We start from the raw sequence: 13,638 nt of genomic DNA on the forward strand, positions 1-13,638 counted from the left end.
GCGCTTGATCGCCATAAGCCTGATCATGAAGCATTTTTTATTTTCCCGCATCTATCAATATAATTACACAGGACTTCGATTATTTGCAACAGGATAGAATAATAAGCTAATAAGATTGCAAACCCTGACACACAACAGGCCAGACCCTCCTGACAATCACTATGGCACAAAGCACCAGTCACCGAACTGAAGGTCACGGAGCGAGCAAAGAGGAGATCGGGCCCATCATACTCACAATTCTCAAATTCAAACACACAACTTCAAAACGCGCCAGACACAAAGTGATTTTTCAAATTATGTTTTTGTTTTACCTGGCCACGGTTCCACAACACCATCCCCAACGGTGCTCACAGGTGCAACGCTCACGTTCTCGGACACAAAGCCCGAGCGGTCCCTTCGCTCCCCTGCCACCCCGGCAGCGTCCGAGGGCACCGAGAGCCGCGGAACCGGGTGGCAGGCAGTGAACCTGAAGCTGTTAATCCCAGTGCCAGCAGCGAGGCATTTCAGGAATGCAGACTAAAGCAGCCTAAAAGTTCCCAATGGCTCCGTCAGGTGACTGGGAGAACCTAAATGCAGAGGGGCCTTATCTCTGAATGCAACGCTCTGTTTCCAGGACAAAATACAAAGCCCACTCCGCTTGAGGGCTGTTGTTTTTAATAGAGAAAACAGAACTCTCTGTGTTAGTGGAAAGTTATCCTTCCCTGGGAGGAAGGTAAGAGAAAAACAACCCTCGGTTAGCTCACAGTGTTTGAAAGAAAAAGAACAAGTGAACTTGCTACAGAAGAGATTTTCTGTCCAAAGGAAGAAATGCTATAATAACATTCTGGAACACTTGACATAAATACAAAAGAGGATCTGAAGTTTGCTTTGGCTTTTAACATGACTCCCATAAGCAGCACAAGAAAATCTGCACTTGTAATTTAGAAAAATGCTCTAGGAAGGAAGATGCATTTGAACCCTGCCTTTGATCGGCTGCATTGAAACCCAGCAGCCCCTTCTCGCCCTTTTGCAAACAACACTTGATGTGCTGCTGCAGGAGTTTCTCAGAAAGCTCCTGTTCTGCATCCGATGAGCAGACACCTAATTTCTGTTTTACAGACAACATAAGCACAACACAGAAAAACATTTACTTCCCAAAAGCTCTTGAAATGGACTTATAGCAGACCTTAATACTTGCATTATGTAACAGTGCTGAAAATACTTTTCTCACACAGGTTTTAAAAGGAGAGAATTGTCCTTTAAGCACCTCCTTTCTTGCTACAAAATTGTACCGTTTCCTACTGATAGGGCGATGGCACTGAGGAAAAGGAACAGTATAATGCATGTGCCTTCTAAAGTTTTCCTATTTTTATAAAGGGTCAGGTTGGATGATCAAATTGCTTCAGATTCTGGTTGCCAAGGCGTTCCCTCATTGTCAGGGATTGGCTCAAGAAGCGTGGACATGAGTCCACCGAGCAACTGTACGAGCAGAGCCCATTTTAGTTGACATAAGTAGGCCTTAGTTAGGTTGTCTATTAGGCCATGGGAAAGGGGGGAATGAAAAAGTACTGACTAAGGCAGGGTCAGGATATCCTTGAAGAGATAAGAGTCAGAAGAATGTGGGATGCGCATAGCTAGCTAAACCCAAGTAGGTGGAGTAAGTAAATGTAACCTTTTAGTGCTTAGCCTATTAGATAGAGACAAGTATGCATAATTATGGTATTTAGTATAAATACACGCTATCTCGGGCAATAAAGTTGAACAATGCTTTATCACTCACATTGAGTCGGCCTGCATGTTTTCCTCAGCCGCGTACTCGCACCTCATCTTGACTCCACCTCACCCACAGGACAGAGACACCGAATCTGCCAGATCAGACACCGATCTGTCCCACGACATTTGTGTCCCATGCACACAAGCGATGGAAAAGAGGCAAAGGGTCTTGCCAAAGCTCCTGCATCCTGCGTGGCTGCCCACGACCACAGTGTTCTGGGGGGTTCCCCATAGGGATCCATCCCCTCCCACGGCCAAAACGCGGGAGCAAAGCAGCGACTCACGCTCTTGGAACAAACTCCAAGTCATTGTTATGCAGGGGAAAAAAAGACCCAGCTCAAACACCGGCATTTCCACCGGTTCACAGCGCAGTCCCATGTCTAACTCAAAGTTTTGATTCTCATTTTCAACACCTAGTTTTCCCTTTTCATGAGGAGCTGAAAGGCCCCTACATTCCCAGGGACCTTGAAGCTGTTCCCCTCCAAGGTGAGTCTCCTTGGAGGCACAGCGTTCTTACCAAAGCTCCTTATCAGAAGCGATCAGAATAAAAGGTAGCCTGACAGGTTTCGGAGCTGGAAGCAATTGAATTGGTCTGTTTGCAAAATAATTCCCCCAATAATAGAAGATTAACAAGAAAAATTCCATGTAAAAGGGCAGTTGGACCTAAGGGCATCCAAAAGCCAATTGAACTTTGAGCTCAAAGAGTCTTACGGTTTTATCAGGAACTCCGATTCTGCAGAATGACATTAGAAGGACAAAAAAAACCAAAAGTATCTTTTAAATCAAAGATGATAGGAGAGGATAAGAATTTTTAAATTTACAGAGAAGAAAATTCTGCAAGAAATTGAATAATTTCCTTAACTTTCAAAAGGCTTGAAATGAAAGTGTGGTTACTTGATTTTACCAACTGGTGCTATCCCACTGAAAACTAAAGGGCAACCTCCAAAGAACCGGGCAATACTGTTCATCTAGTTCCACGCTAAGCAGCATAAATCAGGCAAACCTTCATTACATTTAAGGAATTTTAGGAAACACAGACCACCTGGAGTTCACATGAAGTGAACCCCACGGTATCTTCCAATTTGCTTGCTGCAAAGCGAGAGGTAATTAACAAAACCTTGCTATCGCGTTGGGCCAATCTCCTAAGTGAACTGTCCCGAGCCCGTTCTGCTCTGTAACGCTCCGGCTGCCGCGGGCACCACGCGTGGTTCTCCTAAAGGATGCAACGGCACCTCCAGCTGATGCTTCTTGTTCTGGACCAGGGGACCAAGCTGCCACAGGTGCCAAAGCTCTTTGATAAACAAAAGGTAATGTTTGTGGCCTGAAATATTAAAGAAAAAAACCTAAAAGGTATAAACTGAGCGCCTGGCTCAAAAAAGTAACTTAGATTTAAGCATCGGGTAAATTATGCAGGAGAAGAAGGTGATCTGAGACTTCCCCTTAAGTGGAAAGACTTGTGTTAAAGGACTGGGAGGCCAGAGGTCTTGCTTTACCACGGCAATCCTGGGCACATCACAGACCTACGCCTTGACTATATCTATAAAAGAGAATAGAACAAAAGAAAACCAGTTCCTTACCTTGCAGACATGTTGCCATGCTTAACACACTGGAGTCTATGAAGTGCTTCAGATGCCTTGGATGAAAGACGCTATAGGAAAGCAAAAGAAAACAGTATTAGTAACTCTTTGCCTTTTCAGCACTCTGCGTGCAGACTATAAAATACGTATCGGGTGGTGCCTCCAGGAATACGGCTGTGTACTGCACCAAGGGTTTAATATTTGGGACATGGTCCTGTAACAAACCAACAGGACAGCAGCTCTACAAAACCCTGCAGGAGTTTGGGATTTTATTCACATGTGCACGGATTGAACAAAGCGAGGTTTAGATTTCCATTCTCTCTGGGGGTGGGAACAAACGTTTTCAGCAACTGTACGTTTAGTTTTATTTCCCTTTTCCATGAATAGGAGGAAAATTAGGATCATCTTCAAAGCAAACTTTTACTCTGGGCATATGATAGGATTCCCTTCTCTTGCAATCCTTCTCCCCCATCTCGCAGGAAAAATCTGGTTTGTGGAATCAGAAAAAATACGTCTCAAACCATTACAGAAGTTCATAATATCTCCAAGGCTGCTGGGTGTTTCTTTCTCCACATGATGTTTCTTTTCTCCAGGAAAAAAAGAAAGCCTGGACACATTTCCCAGTTATTTTCAGCCTGAAACCTCTCCAAGAACATTCACATACACAATTTATGGACAGAATATTGCGAGATATTTCAGAGGACCTTCCCCTCCCCCTCCCCCACCCACACTAATGATTTGATTTATTTTTATGTTTGGAAAGCATTTACTCACTAAAACAGAGCACTCTAAACTTTTAAATAAAGTTCTCACATTTTTCAGTGAAAGAAAAGGATTAAAGATTATATTGAAAGAGCATCATTTTCACACAGGGTGAATAGACTACAGCAGTTCCCATGGGATCAGCTGCATATATTTAAACTCTTCCCACAAGACAACCATTGTTTCCTACAAGCCTTGCTGGTTTTTTTCTGTCAGGACAGGTTTCCACACTTCATGTCGTCCACAAATCCCATGGATGCTGAGCTGGACCGGATGATGAAACAATAAATTATGAAGTCTACTAATTAGGCTAGGGTTAAAAACAGGGGTTTTTTGCTAATGAAACATCTTGCTGCATCCTGGGAACTGTGAACTGACTTGCTCTCAACATCCAGTTCTTACAAGGAACAGTAATTCTTATTGCAGGAGCTGCAAAACAATCCAAGGAATGATATGGCCTCGGAAGATGGGTCTCTTCTCCCAGAATGGCAGGGCCATCCGCAGCTTGAAGGAATTTCTTCCTAAACATGTAAACCAGCGTGTAAATATTCTCCCCTGTGATAAACTGGTGTAACCCATACATTGTACAGGTCAGACGCTGCTTTAAGTGAACCAGGTTTCACACATTTCCCCATTAACTTTGGCTGGGCAAGCCAGGCAGAGCCCAATTGATGCAAAGCGGTAAGGATGTTCTTATAAACTTGCTAAATGCTACTTTTGCAAACAGTTTATAACTTGACTAATTTTTTTATACATCTACTTGATACCTATGTGCTCTCAAGACAGTTTTCTACTGTTTTCAATATAAAAGAAATCACAAATGTCTACATTTGACCGCTGTTTTGGAACACAGCACTGCTATACATAACACTTGATAAGAAAGCACTTTTTAACATCAGTAAGGCAGATTTGTAACAACTCCATTGCTAAATATCTTCATGACATTAAAATATTATGCTAAAATAAACAATACACTGCTAATATGGAATAAATTGCTTCATATAACAAATACCAATACACTCAGTGTCACGGTGATGCTGCCAAACCCTGGGCATTTTCAAGTGTTGCTTAAGAAGATTTCATATCTGTGATAGATTTTCAGCCCTGTAGTGATGTTATAGAAAAAGGACTTGTTATCAAATTTTATGAAGTATATAAATAAATATTTCTGTACAAAGAGAGTGAGAGACTAAACAGAGCAGAGCATTCAGAGAGACTACAGGGTAAGGTGTCTAAGAATGCCACTCTGGAAGTGAACATTGGTTCAGAGCGATAAATCAATTCCAAGTCACTGTCCCGCGAAGTCTCTTGAACAGCAGCCACTGAACGATCCCCACATGTCCTATGGGTCCTCCCAGGTACCCAACAACCCACCCCAATTCCTCACCAGCACGTGTTTGAATAGAGCCAACACGTTTCCCAGCCAGCATGTTCCCCTAAGGTAAGGCAATAATTCTACAGCACCAGGCACAAAGTGCCTCTCAAGCCACCACATTTTCTTTCTGTGGCACTTCAAGCTCACTTAAAATGTTTTTCACAAACATTACTGTAATAGTTATACATGTAATGACCACAGTCCCCGCATTCACAGAAAAAACAGTCACACGATTAAAGTCTGCATTTCCTACACTCTTAAAAACCTCGTCCATTATTTAATATTTGGATCTGCTACTCCTTTCCACGCAGTAATTTATTCATCATTGAAAATGTTACAAGAATGCATATTTAAGCTAGTTATTCATACCTCTCAGAAGAGAAACCTCTGAAAAACATTAATAATTGAAGGCCAAGTGCCGCTCTTTAGAGACGTTCCGATAAAATCCATCGCAGTTGTCAGTGCTCTCCATCCCCCGGTCTCCGGAATGCGAAGCTGCCGGCTCCGTGTGCAGCCTCGTCAAACCGACCGTACAGTCTATTCAGTTACCCTGGAGTTGTCATGTGGAATTAAGCAAACAAATATCTTCTCCGCATTTCCCCCAACTCCGGCACTCAAAACCGACTCAGAACTAATTCTTCACAAGGCTTAACTTGGGCAGCAGCTTGAGCGAAAACACGCCGAGCTTGATATGGAATTTGAATTAGTTAAAAGGATTTATCAACAGCCGGTGGTTACATTCAGTTAATTAATAACTTGCTTAAGAGTAACGAGGAAATTGCAGAAGTTAATATTACTTATGGGGCCTCTTCTCAGAAGTTGGTGAGAAGGCTGGACCCTTTCAGTGCCTTTGGAGGAACACGAGCCACAAGAAAAATTGGAAAAGAGCAGGACACTGGAGGAAATGAATCCTTTCAGCTGGCACCCTCTGCATCTGAGCACAGCTTCAGCCAGGCCTAAGAAAGCCTGACTGCCCAGGTGGAACCAGGACCTACCTCAACACCTCCAGAGCTTGGCAGCCGCAGGGGAGAGAGGATTTCCAAACCATTCCAGCAGCGTTCTGCGCGCAAGCTGAACACACTTTCCTTCCACATTAAGCACGTCTGTGTGCTTTTCCCCTTAACTTTCCTTTAACAAATAAATTCCAGATTCCCAACAAATCAACCGTAACTAAAACCTGCCCGAAGGATCTCGATGGTACTGATAGCAGCTACGTCCTCCTGCCCTGGGAGCGCACAGGAGAAACCCACGCTGGGACTGTCCCAGCACTGACATTTTTCTAATAACGGCCAAATTAATAGCAAATGAACCAAGTCTCAGAAGAGCAAAGCGCAAGGTCAAGCACACTCAGCCAGCTGCTGGAAGAAAAGAAAGACTGTTTGTCCAAAGATAATGAGGAGGCATTTTTGTACCATTCTTGTTAGGGCTTTTGTCCTTTTGCAATACAGAAAGGATTTATAAATTAGACAGTTTAAAATAAAAAAATCTCTTCCATAGAATACACATTCAACCATACGAGTCCTCAATTTGATGGTAAATCCTGCCAGCAGCTTGTTTTGCTGGTGTTCATTCCACCATGGCCTCTACAACCAAACATAGAATTAACAGTGGGTGAACACACACTTTCAATGATGTTAAGAAAGTTGTCGTTGGTGTTTTTTTTTAAATAAAATGCAATTGTGTGTTCTCTGCGTCTTTCTTTTAACTTAGTACGTACACGAAGAACACAGCTTGCTTGTCTCCTACCTCTACAATACTGTAATAAACTTGCAAGCTGTTAACAGAACATACTCTCACTCTCAAAATTGTTTTAAAAAAGTTTCAAAAGGCAGCATGGTATAACTGGGAGAGCATAAACAAGGATTTTACTTCTGCATCCAACACCTTCTTAAGTCATTGTACAGTAGGAATTAAGAGGCTGATTCCTTCACTCACTGCAAGTCTACTTTTGACTTCTAACAGCCAAGTAACATTCTCCCCCAGGGTCTGACTATCTTAACTTTTCATGTAGAAGGAAAATCTGAACCAGAAGCTGGTTTTGTACTTACTCAAACGCAACTACAGTTGTAGCTAATGACAGTCCTCAGAAGATTTACACGGAAAAGCTTTGCTGGTATCTATGCTGAAAGGATAAGAGCAGCGATGGCTCTTGGACAACGTGTCACGAGGCGGAGAGCAGAGAGAGGTCCCCACACAGAACATCTCCAAATCGACTCTACAGTCAGAAAGGAAAACCAAGACAGACATCATGCTGGGGAATATAAGGTAACAAAGTAAGGATCAGGTAAGAGATCCAAACAAGCTTGGAAAAGATGACTGATGGCATTACCGTGGAGAGAGACAGTGACGTGGCCCTTTCCAAGCCGGGCAGTTCGATCCCTTCCGATCCGTGCGCTCCTTGCAGAGCTTTGTGTCACCCTTCACAGCCCTGACATGGCCAGACCTTAATTATTCTGCTTTTTCATTGATGGATTCATGGCTGTACACCATTAATGTCGCTAACACAACAAAACCTGAGCTAATGCAAGATGGACACAGCAGGAACACCGATTCAAACCGCCCACTGCTGTCGTCTTAAAAGTTCTCCAGCTTTCCTCTTGCTGTTTATAAAAACCATAATCAACTACACAGAGCACCAAGAAATTACCACTGGACCAGGATACGCTTGGAAAGGCAAATTAAATCAGAGAGCACTTGAGCAACTCAAAACTCCAAAGCATATAATGTGCACAGTAAACAATAAGGCAAACCAAGATATTGTGATAATAAAGCAAAAAGATTTTCACATACAGTTCACTATCACAAAAGGAGAATTTACTTTATGAAAAAGGATTTTGCCATCCTAGGAAAAAACAACTTGGTTTTAATTTTTATTGTGATAGCCGCAATGAACTTATGTCCTTTTTAAACAAAGCCCTGAAAATATTTATTTTGTTCGACTTTAAAAATAAGCATCTCGTTAGGCAAGAGACATGCTATTGTTGTCTCTCTGATTAATTAGTGAAGAGAAACAGAATATTCCGTAGTCATTGCATTTAGCCTAAATGAGTCATGTTATCTTCCACCCAGACAAAGCATTTTTATTTTAATAATGACAATGCTGACAGCAACAATATGGTTCTTGCAGAAGTTTGCTTGTAAATAATTAACAATTGTTGTATAATGACAGTGGGGTTTTTGATAGCTCTATTAATTTTGCAGTCAGGCTGGAGTCTCTTTAATTTAGGGTATTCATAAAAATCCAACCCCCTACCTGACATAAAAGGCTAATGGAGAAAACAGGTTTCTGCCCCTGCAGTCTGTCTCAATGCCAAAAAATCTGTTGTACGCCAAGAGTCAGCCATGGAAAACCAAGGAGAACAGTGTAGAAATCACACATCGCACCTCCGAACGGTTTACATGTTTGAATAATTATTGCATTTTGAAGTTAAAGTCTACGTTGAGAGAAATAACAAGTTCACATGGCCAGACTGTGTTCTGCGCTGCAGATTTGGCACAGGATGGGGCACCACACATTGTCCTTTACAGACACGTGCTCAGGCCTCTCAAACTCTTGCCAAGCAAGACACTGATCAACGTTCCTCTAACCCTCACATATTTTTAAAATGTGGCAACATTCCTCAGATTCTGATGGAATCGGTGAGGGTACAAATACCTTGAGAACCATGAAAACGTTTCCCTTGTAAGCAAGTTCTTTACCCATCACACGCCATATAGTTCACTAATCCACATACCTATCAGGAATTTTGTCCAGGAACTGTAGCGGTGGATTCAATGTTTTCTCTACCATAACAGGAAAGAACCAATTAGATTTTATTTTTCCTTCAGATAACACATCCTGGTGTTTCCATTGCTATGAGGATGAAATATTTCACTCCAAAAATAACAGACCTTCTGAAGTTAATGAAAAGACTCTTATTGGCATTACAAGGATTTATAGTCGGTTGTGCTCCCGGTGGGTATTTCCTCAAGTTACCTTATGCCCATGTCCTGTCCCAAAGAAAAAAGTGGATAACAACACAGATGTTTGTAACGCCATCTTTGGTTTCTACATGGACCAGGTAACAAGAAGGATTTCTGGGCCATGCATTTGACCAGCAGCAGCCCAATATTTAGCGTACTCACATTGTTTCATTCATTAATTGGATTATTCACGACTGTAAACCGTCCTGCCAAATAAATGTTAGATGTCCACCTAATATTTCTATCAAATTCCATGTTAATTACTAAAGCTATTTTCTAACTATCCTATTTTTTTTTTGAGTAAGCATTGCTTACACTCCACATCAATTACTGGCAAAGCACAGCAATCTTGTTTGACACTTTTAGAATAGTTGTTTATTTCTAAAGGGCAAATCCTGTGTACCAGGCAAAGTCAAAGCTCCTGTTGAAATTAAAAGAGGTTTTCCCCGAATTAAAATTAAAAACTATATGATTTGACCCATTGTCTCAGAGGATCTAGATCCTGCCTCAGCACCGTGGGGTTCGTTAGTTGGGTGTGTAGGTGGTTATTGCCTGGCAGCCCTATCTTGTAACAATACACAGAGCTCATTAGCAGCTGCACTGCTCCAAAAGGCTCATCTGCATCACAAAAGACAACATCTGCTGCGCATCTAGGTGCTAGCTCGTTGATAAAGTATATCAGAAATGTAGAAAAAGTTTGCCTACTCATTTCTTTGTGGCCACTGCTGTTCTGGAGACAACTCCAAAATACTCACAGGCAACAAATAAGTCTCACTGCTGGTCCATCTAATAGCACTTCAGACGCTCCACAGCCTCCCCTGCTGGGATGAAAAAACTGCAAACACACCCAAATTCTTTTTTTACATATCCACATACATGCACAGACACTCTCACATTCACATTTTGCATCTCGGGTAATATTTTTATTACTCACCTGCATCATTTTCCAATGGAATTGCATCTTTTATTACTTCAGGCACCCATTTCCATTCACTCTGTTCCCCTCGTACAGGGCTTCCTTAATTGAGCTGCGTAGTTGATGAGCTGTGCTAATTGAGCTGCATAGCTCCACTGCTGAGTTTTCCTATACCGTACCAAGCAGCACACGGAGCGCTGGATTGGTGCCACCGGAGTTACAAGCTCTGCAGGTTGAGGAGCACTTTAACCATTCCGCTGGATTTTTCACTTGGATTTCTGTACATTTTTCCCACTTTGTAATACCCGAATGGGTTGAAATCTGCCCTTGGCTTAAGCAAAAGTATTTTAAAGGCTAGCCAGGGCAAATTAATTAAACTATTGACAACAGCCCAAGTAACCCTTGTATCGCATCCCTCAAGAGTGGAAGAAAACTTACCCTAGGAGAGCAAAAGCAGCTGCTCCCACGCAGAACTGCCTGACCACAGGGGACTGTTCCCAGAGGTGCTCCTGGTTAAGAGCCAGATGCCTTTAAAAGGGTCCTAGAAGCAGGAAGGAAAAGCAGGATTGATAAGTAACCATGAGGACAAGCTGTTCTCAGCTGCCAGGAGTTAAGAGCTCGGCAATCAGGGCTTGCCTGCTGCCGAGAGACACGGCTTCTGGAGCCAAGGCTGGTTCTGCACAGCATCCAGCTGTTTCTTGTCCTAATTAAGTCTATAGGCTAACAGTGATTATTAATATTAAACACCTACCCTCTGAAGCTACTAATGAAAGCAGATAATCCGTAACATAGACCCGCATTTAAAATTAACACAGGCATTTATGCTAACTTCCAAGAAAAAGAAGCAGCACCCACCGATCCGACGCGCTCACGCCTTTCTTGCGCGCAGGTTCTCCCGGCTCTGGAGAGGTGCCACACTAAGAGCCAGTTTGTAAAGGACACTTAAACATCTGGTGAGATGCTCAATGAGCTCCCCCTCATTAACGCTATGCCTCACAGATGAGCACGATGCTGTGAAAGACAAACAGGAGGAACAGCACTGCCACCAGAAACTCCAATTTCAGTAACGGCATCAGAGCGGGGTAGTGGCAGAGATTTGGAGGCTGAAGGAAAGCAGTCAGCAGACAAGAGAGGCAGCACCTCATGGGACGAGGTATTTAAATGAATTAATATAGCACTAACATGACTATGTAAATTCCTGCCCAGGACAAAGCTTTGTTTGCTAGATTTGCAGAAGAAAGTCTCTATATAAATAAGTTCCATTCCACCCAGTGCTTTTCCAGACCCTGCTCACTCAGCTTCACTTCAGGCCGAGGCCTGAGCAAAATCTGCAGAACCTCCTTTTTAATTTTCTTTTTTTTTGGCTGGTTTGGGTTTGTTCGCTGGGTTTTTTGGGGGTGGTACCGCTATACCTGGTGTCTTACTCCTCAAGTATTCCCCCATAGCCTGAGCAGCCCCTGCTCCACAGCCAACAGCAGGGGCTCCGCTATGAAACCCAGTCCCTGAATTTCCAAAACTTAGTGCAGAGAAACCGTGTTTCGCTCATAAACCAAAAACTTAAACCAATAGTCTCTGCAACATAAGTTAACATCCAATCCTTTGCATCCAAAACGTGGTTCCCAGTTTTTCCCCAGCGGGTCTGACCTTATCGGACAGCGAGGTGTACACCTATCACAATCAAGTAATGGAAAATTTAGTGTTCACCTTTCAAGTCCAACTCAGCAGGAAACTGATTCAATTTTGCTGCCCATTACATTAGAGAGAAAAAAGCAAAAAAACATTAACACATTCTGAGAAAAATGGTATTTCAGATAACTTTAATCTTCCTTTGGAAAGGTGTAAACTTATCACCTACTTCTGCACGAAAAACTCTACACAGTACCTAGACGGCTCAACACCAAAATAGTTGCACCATCATCTAACTGTATTGGGGTTTTCTTGCATTCTTCCTCAGCAGGACTCATGAGGTCAGACAAGAATTTAGGCTGAGGCCTGAAATTCCCATATCCAGCCTGACTTAAACCATAAAGGTAATCGTCTCCTAATCATCAAGTTAAATTGCCCCGCTAATCTTCTTCATCAGACTATAAATAGATGTTCCTATCTCTCCCCAGAAGAAAAGAATTCAAGATATGAACTGGACTCAACCTCATTACAAGAAAGACATAAATGTGATCTCGGTGTTGTAATACATAGAAACTTACAAGAGCAAACAGATTGGTATTCTAGAGTTAAAACTGAGAAGAACTGTCAGCCTTACCTGGAAGTTTTCTGATGCTTAAATAAACCTCCAATTCCATGTTCTCATTAACTCTTGCAAAGAAACTCTCTCCTACTGGTTGCCATAATAACTTTCTGAAAATAGAGAGGGTAAAACAGAACAGCGTTTTCTCATCTAAGTAATATCTCAGTTCCATTTATCACGTCTCACTAACAGGAAAAAAACCTGCAAAGCCTCTCTGAATATCTTTAAATATGACAAATTTCATTAGCATTATTTGACTTTAAAACTTATAAAATCTACTTTAAATTTGCAACCTAATAGTACCTTCACCCACCCTACATTATGCTCCCAGAAAAGGCTTAATGTCACGCATACATACAGACTAAGGACTTCTTTATTTTAATGGCAAGGCAACAAAGAAATTCACTTAATGACAAGTTCTTGGACTAATGTATTATTCATTTTGTTATGTGACAGTAGAACAAAATTGTATCCATAAATATATAATGTTGTACACGACTTTTTAATGTAGTTTACACTTCTGAAATAATTGGCTGCCTTTCACCACATTATGCTCTCTTGATTCCCCTTTTTTTAGGCCGATGTTATACAATGAATTTCATGACGTGGCAGATGCACAAATTCCAGAAACAGAGGCAGCAAGCGGCCTGGACAAACCTATGAACTTCAACCTCTGTTTCTGAAAATGTTTTCTACTCTCTGAAAGTATTTTGGAGAGAGCTCTACGTTGTTTTTTCCACATATAAATTGCTACTTTACTCTTCTCACAAGTAACGTTACATATTTTTAAACGTGTTAACTCATTTGAGGTCATCTAATAATCAGCACACTTATGTTCGTATATTTAATGATATATAGGGTTTTGACTTGAATAATAAAAATCCTCATAAAGGTCTATCAGTGCCCTCAGAGCACAAACACCTTCCAGGTTCCGTTACCAGTTTACTCAAATTTTGCTCAAAAACTGTTACAAGGAGCATTTGTGTATTATTTTACCCCCTCCAGTCACCCGCCTGGTCTCTCCAGTTGCTGCCCTTTCATGCTTCAT

The 13,638-nt window shown here is 42.0% G+C and overlaps 1 protein-coding gene across 11 annotated transcripts in view; it reads right to left on the reverse strand.

Moving 5' to 3' along the window:
• VEPH1 (ventricular zone expressed PH domain containing 1) overlaps positions 1–13,638 on the reverse strand; it is an 85,505-nt gene that overhangs the window by 70,173 nt on the left and 1,694 nt on the right. For 2 of the 11 annotated variants that reach the window (XM_065073401.1, XM_065073402.1), the window contains exons 1-2: positions 5,836–6,439; positions 3,330–3,400 (exon numbers count right to left, since the gene is read on the reverse strand). The gene's annotated coding sequence lies outside the window, so the exon portion shown is untranslated. Of the gene's footprint in view, positions 1–311; positions 523–3,329; positions 3,401–5,835; positions 7,451–7,514; positions 7,682–7,795; positions 10,113–10,184; positions 10,248–10,363; positions 10,721–10,783; positions 10,887–11,200; positions 11,357–12,605; positions 12,701–13,638 lie in introns of those variants that run through there. The other 9 variants (XM_065073392.1, XM_065073393.1, XM_065073394.1 and 6 more) reach the window with 9 other exon arrangements.

The sequence above is a fragment of the Columba livia genome, chromosome 9 (genome assembly GCF_036013475.1).
Source record: "Columba livia isolate bColLiv1 breed racing homer chromosome 9, bColLiv1.pat.W.v2, whole genome shotgun sequence".
In the NCBI taxonomy this organism is placed as follows: domain Eukaryota; kingdom Metazoa; phylum Chordata; class Aves; order Columbiformes; family Columbidae; genus Columba; species Columba livia.